Genomic DNA, 10,550 nt, shown 5'->3' with positions numbered 1-10,550 from the left:
GAACGGGAGAAACCATAAAACAAAACAAAACATAACATAATAAAAAAGAAAATGGTCTGCTTCATTCTGCGATCCAATTCCATAGTTCTTCCTCTGAATGTGGAGGCATTTTGCCTCAAGAGTCCATTGGGAATTTTTTAAGTCCTTGCATTGCAATGAAGTTCCAAGTCTGCCAGAAAAAAACTCACACACTGTGGTTGTTGCTGTGTACAAAGTTCTCCTGGTTCTGCTCCTTTCACTTGGCATGAGTTCATGTAAGTCTTTCCAGACTTCTCTGAAGTCTTCCTGTTCATCATTTCTTACAACACAATAGTATTCCATTACATTCATATACTACAACTTGTTCAGCCATTCCCCAGTGGATGGGCATCCCCTCGATTTCCAGTTTTTGGCCACCACAAAGAGAGCTGCTATATTTTTGTACATGTGGGACCCTTTCCCATTTCTATGATCTCTTCGGGATAGAGTTCCAGAAGTGATATTGCTAAGTCAAAGGGTATGCATATTTTTGTAGCCCTTTGGGCATAGTTCCAAATTGCTCTCCAGAAAGGTTGGATCAGCTTACAGCTCCACCAACAATGAATTAGTGTTCCAACTCTCCCACATCCTCTCCAACATTTATCATCTTCCTGTTTAGTCACTTTAGCCAATTTGATAGGTGTGATGTGGTACTTCAGAGTTGTTTTGATTTGCATCTCTAATCAATAGTGATTTAGAGCATTTTTTTCATATGGTGACAGATAGCTTTAATTTCTTCCTCTGAAAATTCCCTATTCATATCCTTTGACCATTTATCAATTGGGGAATTTTTTTTTTTTTTTGCCACTGTTATCTACTTTCCCCAACAATTTGTTCAATAGTGAGTACTTGCCCCTCCATGGCTGGCATCTTTGGGTTTATCAAACACTAGGTTATTGTGCCTGTTCTATTATACTGATCAACCTAGAACCAAATTTTTATCTAGTACCCAGTTGTTTAGGTCATTAAGATCTGGTACTTCCTTGCATTTTTAACCCTTGTTTTCAGGCCCCTTTGCTTTTCATTTTTTTAAAATTCATTCCCTTGATATTCTTGATCTTTTGTTCCTCCAGATGAATTTTATTTTTTCTAGGTCTGTAAAGTAGTCTTTGATAGCCTGATTGGTATGGTTCTGAGTAAGTAAATTAATTTAGCAAGTGTCATTTTTGTTATATTAGTGAGGCCTACCCATGATCAATGACTATTTCTCCATTTATTTGGATCTGCCTTATGTGTTTTGTAATCTTTTTATATGGTTCCTGTGTGTGTCTCCACAGGTATTTTATACTGTTTAGTTGTTTTAAATGGAATTTCTCTTCCTACTGGATTTTGTTAGTATTATGCAGAAATGCAAATGTTTTCTATGAGTTTATTGTATATCCTTCAGCTTTGCTGTTGTTTTAGTTACTTTTTTATTTACTCTTTAGAGTTCTAAGTAAACCATCATATCATCTGCAAAAACTTTTGTTTTGTTTCCTCTTTGCCTGTGATTATGACTTTTTTTTGTCTTATTGTTATAGATAGCATTTCTAGTGTGATACTGAATAGTAATGTTATAATGGGTATACTTGTTTCACTCTTAATCTTATTAGAAAGGCTTCTTACTTGGCCTCATTACAGATAAAGCTACCTCTTCATTTTAGATATTGTAATTTTAAGGAAAGTTATGTTTATTCCTAAATTTTCTAGTGTTTTTTAATAGGAATGAGTTTTCTAAATGAATGAATTTTCTAAAAAGTTTTTTCTGCATCTATTAAAATGATCATTTCTTTTGGTTTTGGGGCCCTTCTTTACTTAATTTTAAAAACAGCTTACATAATATTGGGATTAATTTTTCTTTAAATATTTAGTACAATTTGCTCATAAATCCATCTGGTTCTGTTTTGTTTTTTCCCCTTTGGGAGTTCATGTATGGCTTGCTCAATTTTTTTTCTAAAATAGGCCTATTTAAGGATTCTTTCTCTTATAATCTGGGCAGTTTATATTTTTGTAAATATTCTTCCATTTCATTTAGATTGTCTGTTTTACTGGCATATAATTGGGCAAAATATCTCCTAATAATTGCTTTTATTTCTTCTTCATTAGTTGTGAACTTGCCTCTTTCATTTTTGATACTGGTAATTTGGTTTCTTTTTTTAAAAAATCAAATTAACTAATGGCTTAAGTATTTTATTGTTTTGCTCTCTAAAAACCAAACTCCTAGTTAATTTTTTTTTCCTTATGATGTTGTTAATCTTTCCTTTGATTTTCTGGATTTCTATTTTGGTTTTTAATTAGTTGGTTTTCTAATTTTTTAGTTGCATTACCAGTTTGTTGATCTGTTCTTTCTCTCCTTTTTAATATGTATTTAGAGTTATAAAATTTTCCACAAATACTGCTTTGGCTACATCCCACAAATTTTGGTATGCTTCTTCATTGTTGTCATTATCTTTAATAAAATTGATTGTTTCTATGATTTGTTCTTTGAGCCGCCCATTCTTTAGGAATGTTTAGTTTACAATTAATTTTTAACTTTTCCTTTCAAAGGCTCTTTATTATGATTTTTTTTACAATATTGTTAGTAAAAGATGAATTTACCTTTTCAGCATATATTTGTGAGAATTTTTATGTCCTAATGGTCAATTTATGTGAAGGTGTCATATACAGCTAAAAATAGGTATACTCCTTCCTATTCCCATTCAGTATTCTCCAGTGGTCTATCATATCTAACTTTTCTAAAATTCTAACTTCTTTCGTTTTATGGTTAGACTTATCCCGGTCTGGGAAAGGTAAATTGGGGTACCTCACTCTTAATAGTTTTACTATCATGTAACTCATTTAACTTTTCCTTTAAGAATTTAAATGCTATGCCATTTGATGCATACATGTTTAGTATTGATATTGATTCACTGTCTCTGATGCCTTTTGTAGTTTCTCTGTTGTTTATCTTTTAATTAACTCTATTTTTGCTTTTGCTTTGTCTGAGATCTGATTGCTACACTGGCTTTTCTAACTTTGGCTAAAGTGTAATTAATTCTCTTCCAGTGTCTTATTCTAACTCTGTGTGTATCCTTTTTCAAATGTATTTGTTATAAACAACATATTGTTAGATTCTTCTTTCTTTCTGTTTTTTTGGTAGATTCTTGTTTCTAATCCATTCTGTTATCCTCTTTTAATAGTAAGTTCATCCCATTCCCATTCCTGGTTATGATTGCTAACTCTGTATTTCCCTCTATCCTATTTGTATACTTTTCCTTCTCTTTTTTTAATCTTTCCCCTTCTAAAGAGTCTGTTTTGCTTCTGACAATTGCCTCCCTCTTGCTCCTCCTCTTTCCATTACCCCTTTCCCTCCTAATTTCCTTGTTGGGCAAGAAGTATTTCTATACTCAAATGTATATGTGTATACATATATATGTATGTGTATATATACACATATATAAGTACACACACGTGTGTGTTTTCTTAGCTCCTTTAACCATTTCAGATGAAAATGTGTTTCCATTATTTCCTAATCCCCTCCAACTGCCCCCTTGTTTGTACACTCCATTTACATTAAATAATTTTCCCCATTCTTCCTCTCCCTTCTCCTACTTCCAATGCATTTTTCTTCCCCACTCTTGAATTATTTTTTTGGAGATTATTAAAATGTAATAGAACTGTACCCAGGCCTACTGTCTAATTGGACTCCCTCTAAGATACCTGGTGACAACAAAGTTCTAAGCGATTACATATATTATGTTCCCATATAATGTAAACATTTTAACCTTGCTTAATTTCTTTAAGCATTTCAACCTAATTTCTTATTTCTTGCTCTTGCCTTTTAATGCTTCTTTTGACTCTTGTGTGTGTATATCAGATTTTTTTACTCAACTCTGGTCTTTTCATCAGGAATGTTTAGAATTCCATTTTATTAAAAATTCATTTTTCTCCTTGTAGGATTATACTCAGTTTTGATGGATAGGTTATTCTTGATTGTAAACCGAAATCCTTTGCCTTCTGAAATATCATATTCTAGTTTCTCTGCTTCCTTATCGTGGTGGCTGCTACATCTTATGTGATCCTGACTATAGCTCCTTGGTACTTGAATTCTTTCTTTACGACTGCTTGTGGTATTTTTTCCTTTACCTGGGAGTTCTGAATCTTATTTATAATATTTCTGGGAGTTTTCCTTTTGAAATTTCCTTCAGGAGATGACAGATAGATTTGCTCAATTTCTTCTTTGCCCACTGGTTCTAGGTATCTGGGCAGTTTTCTTTTATGATTTACTGAAATACGTCTAGGCTCTTTTTTGTTCATGTGTTTCAGGTCGCCTGTTTCTTAAATTGTTTCCTCAACCTGTTTTCCCGTTCAGTTGTTTTTCCTATAAAATAGTTTACATTTTCTCCTTTTTTTTCCCTCAGACTTTTGACTTTATTATTTCTTGATGTCTCAAGGAGGCATTAGCTTCCACGTAGCCAATTCTAATTCTTCGAGCAGTCATTTTTTTAAAAGTAAGGCTTTGTACCTCACTTTCTAGGCTTCTAATCTTGTCGTGCTTTTTCTGGATAGTCCTCATTTCTTCTCCATCACTCTGGCTTTGTGTCCAATCTGCACTTTTCTTTGAGGCTCTGCCTCAACTTCACAGTCACCACTGCGGCTCTTTACGGTGGGGTTCTTTTGTGCCTGCTTGAGTTTCAGCAGACTGCTGCTGGACTGGCCTTACTGTCAGCCCGGGGCCGGTCCAGTAAGTCCAGAGCCCCAGACCCGCTCCCTGCCCCGCCCCCACCCCCTGGGGCTGGAATCCCTCTGGGGTTATTAACCTGGTCCTCTAAGTCCAGAGCCCCCAGACCCGCTCCCTGCCCCGCCCCCACCCCCTGGGGCTGGAATCCCTCTGGGGTTATTAACCTGGTCCTCTAAGTCCAGAGCCCCAGACCCGCTGCCTGCCCTGCCCCCACCCCTAGGGCTGGAATTCCTCTGGGGTTATTAACCGGCTCTAGCCTGGACCCCAGTTACCGGCTCGCAGCTGTGCTGGTGGGGAGTAGCTGGTGGTGTTCCTTTTCTACACCCAGTACCACACCCGGTGGTTCAGGAATCCCTCGCCTCTTTTCCACCCTGATGCCCCGTACCTTCCATCCCTGGCACTGGAACGCCCCCAGCATGGCCCCAGTGTCTGCCCCCCGCCGCCCCAGCTGGACGCCTCACGGCGCCCCTTCCCCGCTTTCCCCCTCAGCACTCTCACTGGCTGGCTTCCCCAAGGCTGCGGAGAAGGCAGAGGTCAGTGAACCTGCTCCCGCCATCTCGACCCCGCCTCCCCGGGAGCCACGCCCCAAGGGGCGGGGCCATCCGGCGCGACCCCGCCCTCCTCTCCGGATTCCTCCCCCCCCCCGGCGCGGGGTCTGTTTCCGTTGGGGCAGAGGGGCGGGGAGCCACGGCGGCGGCCACTTCCCGCCCTCGCAGACCGGCGGCACCTGGGAGAGAGATGCTGCAGGAGGCGGCCGCTCGTCCTCGGGCTCCGGCGGCTCCCTCCTCGCGCCTTCCCCGCCCTCCCGCCCGGGCCGGCCGGCGCTCTCCGGGAGCCCAGACTGCCGGGGCCGACGCCGCCGGGGCGCCGCGGGGGAGAGAGCAGGCCCCACCTGAGGAGGTGAGGGCGGTTCGGTGACAAGGCGGCCCCGGCCTCGGCCTGCTGCCCTCCGGCCGGAGGAGGCCCCAGGGCATGGGCGGGTGGGTGTGTGCGCAGAGGGGGCTGCCTGCGACCGCCGACCCGAAGGAGGCTGCGCGCCTTCTCCGCCTAGGGCTCGATGCCCGGGGTTCGAGGCCTTGGGGGGGGGGGGCCCAGTCCGCCCCGTGGCTCGCAGTGTCCAGTCCCGGGTGTTTTATTTGGATGCCCTTGGCCGGGGGACCCCCCGGGAAGGTCACACCCCCCCGGCCGGGGTGCGCGGCCCGCCCGTCCTTTGCGTCGAGGTCCGGTTCGGGACCGTTACTGCGGCGCTCGCGGGGGAGACGAGGTCGGTCAGCCAACGCTGACCCGCCGGAGGCCCTGCCGCCGAGCCCCGACCGCGCGGGCGGGCCGGTGTCCGAGGGGCCGGTGTCCTCCTCTGGGCGCGCACCCTGGTGCCCGCACACTCGGAAGGAGTGTCAGTGCTGTGTGTTGGATGCCAGTTGCGCTCCTGGAGGAGCCCCCCGCTGTGACGGCCCCGGGAGCGGGCCGGGGTCTCAGGCCTCCGGGGTCTCAGGCCTCGGGGGGTCTCAGGCCTCGGGCAGCCTTCCTCCTCGTTGGTGCTTCTCGTTTTCAGTCTGCATTAGAGTCGATTCTCCCTGCCACAAAGCCTCGTTTTAAATTAGTGATGAGCTTCATTTTTATTGGCATTCTGCTGATTTTTCCATTAAAGACAACTTTGAGGAGATCTGATGATATCTGTCAAGCTGGACAGATTCTCAAAAGCCATTCATTTGATTTCTTTTTTGAAAATAGATTTTTATTGATATTTTTTGTTATTAAATCACCCAAATTTCCCTTTGTATGCTTACCCCTGCTTTTCTTGAGAGCCATTCCATATGACAAAGAATTGTTTTGAAAAAATAAAGGGAAAATAGAAGGGGTGACCTCTGACCTCTTAAAAAGGAGTGGGAAGAGAGGTTCTCTTTTTTCTCTTACCTATTTGATTTCTTAATATTTTTATCTATTTGTTATTGTTGAACTGACTTTTGTGGGATGCAAGGAGAAAAATCCCTGAAATTGTTTTCCAACCTTATTTCAGCAGATAAGAAATTTGAATGGTAACTAATTACTATTCTAAATAATTGTACACATTTCAGCTATAATTAGATTCTAAAAATTAGATTTTCTTAGGTTTTTAATATGTATGTAAGTATATATGCTGTTTCAGTATGTTCTTCTGTATGTCGCCAACTCCTGTTTTATAGAATGACTTTAGTGACCTCTTTTGTAAAAATGAGATCTTTCTGTATAATCAGGTACTGATTATCCACAGCAGAAATTTAATTCAAATTAAATCTCTCTAATTTGCAAGCTTGATCAGGTAATTCTTTTTCAAAATCTTCACCCTATTACCTACCAGATAGAATACAAACTCTTTACTCTGGCTTTCAAAGCCTTCGATGATCTGCCGCAATCCCACCTTTCTAGTTGCTGAGTAGATGGGCGGCTAATTGGCATAGTGGGTAGAGGGAATGTTCTACATCCACTTAAATGGAATGTTCAGTTATTTCTTATCTTAGTTTATCTTATCTTAGTTATCTTATCATCTTAGTTTGACCTTTTCTGATGGAATTTTTCCATCCATCAACTTGTTGAAATCCCTGCTGATGCCCCTTTTCTCTGTGAAGCCTCTTGAGCCCGCAGCTAAATGATTACTTCCCCTTGTGTCTTTCATACTTTTCTATTAGACCTTTCTAGAACACTGACTCTGGATTCAGACCTGATTTCTGAGTACAAATCACAGTTCTCATGATGGTCACTTTTGTGACCTTGGACAAGTCACTTAACCTACTAACACCAGTTTCCCTATATATAAAATGTGGGTGATTAGTTTCTGCCTCACAGGGTTGTTGTTAAGTTCAAATGACTTAGTATGTACAAAATGCTTTGCAAATGTTAGTCGTTACTTTTATTACCTTACCTGGGCCTCAGTTTCCTTATCTATAAAATGAGAAAGGTGGGGGTAGGATTGGACTAGATGGCCTACTTTCAGATCCTGATTTATGTATAGATGGAGGTATTCATGGTTTTAAAATAATGCTTCCTTTCACTCTTGCCGGCTGAATGGGCATTACCGAGGTCTTTCCAATTCAATGAATATTAAGCATCTGCTGAATACAGTGACAGTGTGGTACAGTGGAAAAAATATATCGTTGCCCAAAAAGCCAGGAAGACCTGGCATTGGTCAAGGGAGTTTACCCACCCTGGTAGTTCCCTATAACCTATGAAATCCTAGGCCTGTTCTTAATTTTATTGTATACTGGGTGCCCTGCTACATGCTGGAGCTTCTTTTTCCTTTTGAACTGAACTGGGCACGGCCTCAGTCAAACTGATCTTCCTGAGCTCAAATCTGGCATCAGACACTAGCTGTGTGGCTCTGGGCAAATCACTTAGCCCTATTTGCTTCACCTGTAAAATGAGCTGGAGTGGCAAACCACTCCAGTATTTTTGGCAAGAAAACCCCAAATGAAGTCACAAAGAGTTGGACAGAACTGCATAACAATAGTTATGATTGTTCAGTTGGACTGGCATAAGAACAACTACATAGAGCTAAGGATACAAAGACAAACAAATGAAAAAAAGAGTCCCTACCCAAAGAAATTGACATTCTACTCACGGCATAAAACATGTCAACGTACAGGTATACATGATTATTAAAGATGGGAGAAAGTACTACCAACTAGGGACACCAGGAAAGGTTTCCATAGAAATTGACATGGGAGCTGATCCTTGACCTCTCAAAAAGGTTCTGGTTCTTATCTGAGGGATTAACCTAACTTTAGCCCAGTGATTAATGTTAAGATGAAACTATTATTAAATTACAGTGTTGATGAGGCCTTCCTTTGGAATACTGAATCCATTTAAAATTAACCTTTTTGTTTTCTGATCAGTATAGAATCAGTTTTGGAAGAACTTTTGTGAATTTAGCAAGGCTTTGTTGTTGTTTTTTTTAAACATTTAGTACAATTGATAAAAATCTCTTTAATACAGTGATTTCATAAGAATTTTTCACATAATGTGCCAATGTTTATATGCAATATTGAAATCTAAACTGATTGCTTTAATAATTTTAAACCTTTATTTTTCTATAGGACTGGTTTTTGTAGTTTAATAATTTTTTCCTGATTGTTTTTATTAGAAGAGCCTGTTATACTTAAGTGTGCGAAAGTTGGAAATAGACTTGTAAGTGATCTCTGTAAGATTTGCTGATAGCTCAGATTAAGATTCCAAATGTTTCTTTCCATAATTCTGCAGACAGACAACAGTTAACAGCTATTAGCCTAAATTACAAAGATGTACTAGAGCTAGCATTGCAGTTTGTATAATACTTTTTAGTTTCAAGGATATACTGAAAATGCTGTTTTTATTAACAAGAAGAGGCAAAGTTATTTTATTTTAGCATAGCTTTGCCCAAGTTAACAAATCACAAACTTTCCTTTTTCCTAGGGTGTGCGGAAAAATTTTATGGATGTGGCCTCCTAGTATGTTTTCTGCATTAAGTTGGTTGAATTTGGACCATATCAACGAAAAAGATTCCACATACTATAGCAAAGATTGCAAAATATCATAGCAAGGATTTAGTAAGAATTTGCATATCTGATTTTATTATTTATAATAAGCCTATGAGAGAGTTCAGTATTGTTCTCATTTTACTAATAAAGAAACTGAAGCTAATGTTGAATAATTTTTCCATGGAGACTGATGTAACTAGTTTACATGACAAAATGAAATAATCACGTTTGTCTGTTTGGAAGTGAAAGGACCTTTCATAACCTAAGAGATTATTGAGAGAAATTTTAAGTTTCATTGTTATCTAATAAAAATCTTCAGCTCAGGCCCTATTTGTCTCATTATGACTTGGAGGTATTCTGGGTTCTAAAAGTTTAGACCAGCTCAGCACAAGTGACTGGTAGACATACAAGATTTTTGAGAGGTTCTAAAGCAAAGGTTGTAGAGGGGGTTGGCTCTTTAAGAAGTTGGACTAAGACAAGCACTGAGATCCATTATTTGGAGGTGGTTCTGAGCATCAGCAAGGTGACTGGATTGTATTTAAATAATAATTGCTTAGCTAGTTCCTGATGGCTTCATCATCAGAAGCAATGTTTACTGGTGATGGGTTTGGCAGGGTGGAGGGACCATGGCAAATCATGGAGACCGTCTGCTGGGGCATGGAGGGGTTATAATTTGTATTGGTGGAGAGAGCACCCACACATACAAAATTTAATATTTGTAGTAGTTTTGGAAATAGTCCTTTACATTTCCCACCACCAGTGGAGACTGATGCACCAATTATGTCATCTTATCCTTTCTATGTGATCTTTACTGTGCTCTTCCATAAATTCTCCATAGAAAATGTTCTCAACATGCTAGAGTTCTTCCTTTGGGCCTTTTAATATGGCTTGACTACATGGGCAACACTGAGGCTGTTTGTTGTCTTGCTTTATGACTGGCTCACTTCCTTTTCTAGTCATTTGTGTCCTAGAAGTATTATGAAAATAAAATTGGTCTAGAGTTAAATTAAGTGGAATTTAAATTCCTCTAAATTTCTATAATAATTTTTATCAACTGAGCACCCATTTGTGGTACAAAGTAGTAATACAAATATTTCTTAAATCCGTTAGGCTCTGTATGCCATAGGAATAGTGGTAATTCAAGAGACCATTTATGGAAAGTACAAAAACTGATCCTAGAATGGAGTTGATCATATACAAACCATTGAGAATAATTTTTCTGGAACATGAAATTCTAATCTTTTTAAGTTAGCATAAAATAGTGGCTAGAGCAGTGAAATTGGTGTCAAGAAGACCTCTGACATTAGCTTTGTGACAAGTCCTTCCCTATCTATAAAAAGAAG

General features: G+C 40.0%; 1 protein-coding gene across 1 annotated transcript in view; it reads left to right on the top strand.

Moving 5' to 3' along the window:
- Nucleotides 1-5,480: 5,480 nt before the first annotated feature.
- The window catches only part of TMCO3 (transmembrane and coiled-coil domains 3), a 77,392-nt gene continuing 72,322 nt past the window's right edge, over nucleotides 5,481-10,550 (top strand). The window contains exon 1 of the mRNA XM_072621892.1: nucleotides 5,481-5,617. The gene's annotated coding sequence lies outside the window, so the exon portion shown is untranslated. The remainder of the gene's footprint in view (nucleotides 5,618-10,550) is intronic.

This window comes from Notamacropus eugenii, chromosome 6 (genome assembly GCF_028372415.1).
Source record: "Notamacropus eugenii isolate mMacEug1 chromosome 6, mMacEug1.pri_v2, whole genome shotgun sequence".
In the NCBI taxonomy this organism is placed as follows: Eukaryota; Metazoa; Chordata; class Mammalia; order Diprotodontia; family Macropodidae; genus Notamacropus; species Notamacropus eugenii.
Note: the sequence above shows the minus strand (reverse complement) of the source record. Positions and strands in the feature narration are given on the sequence as shown.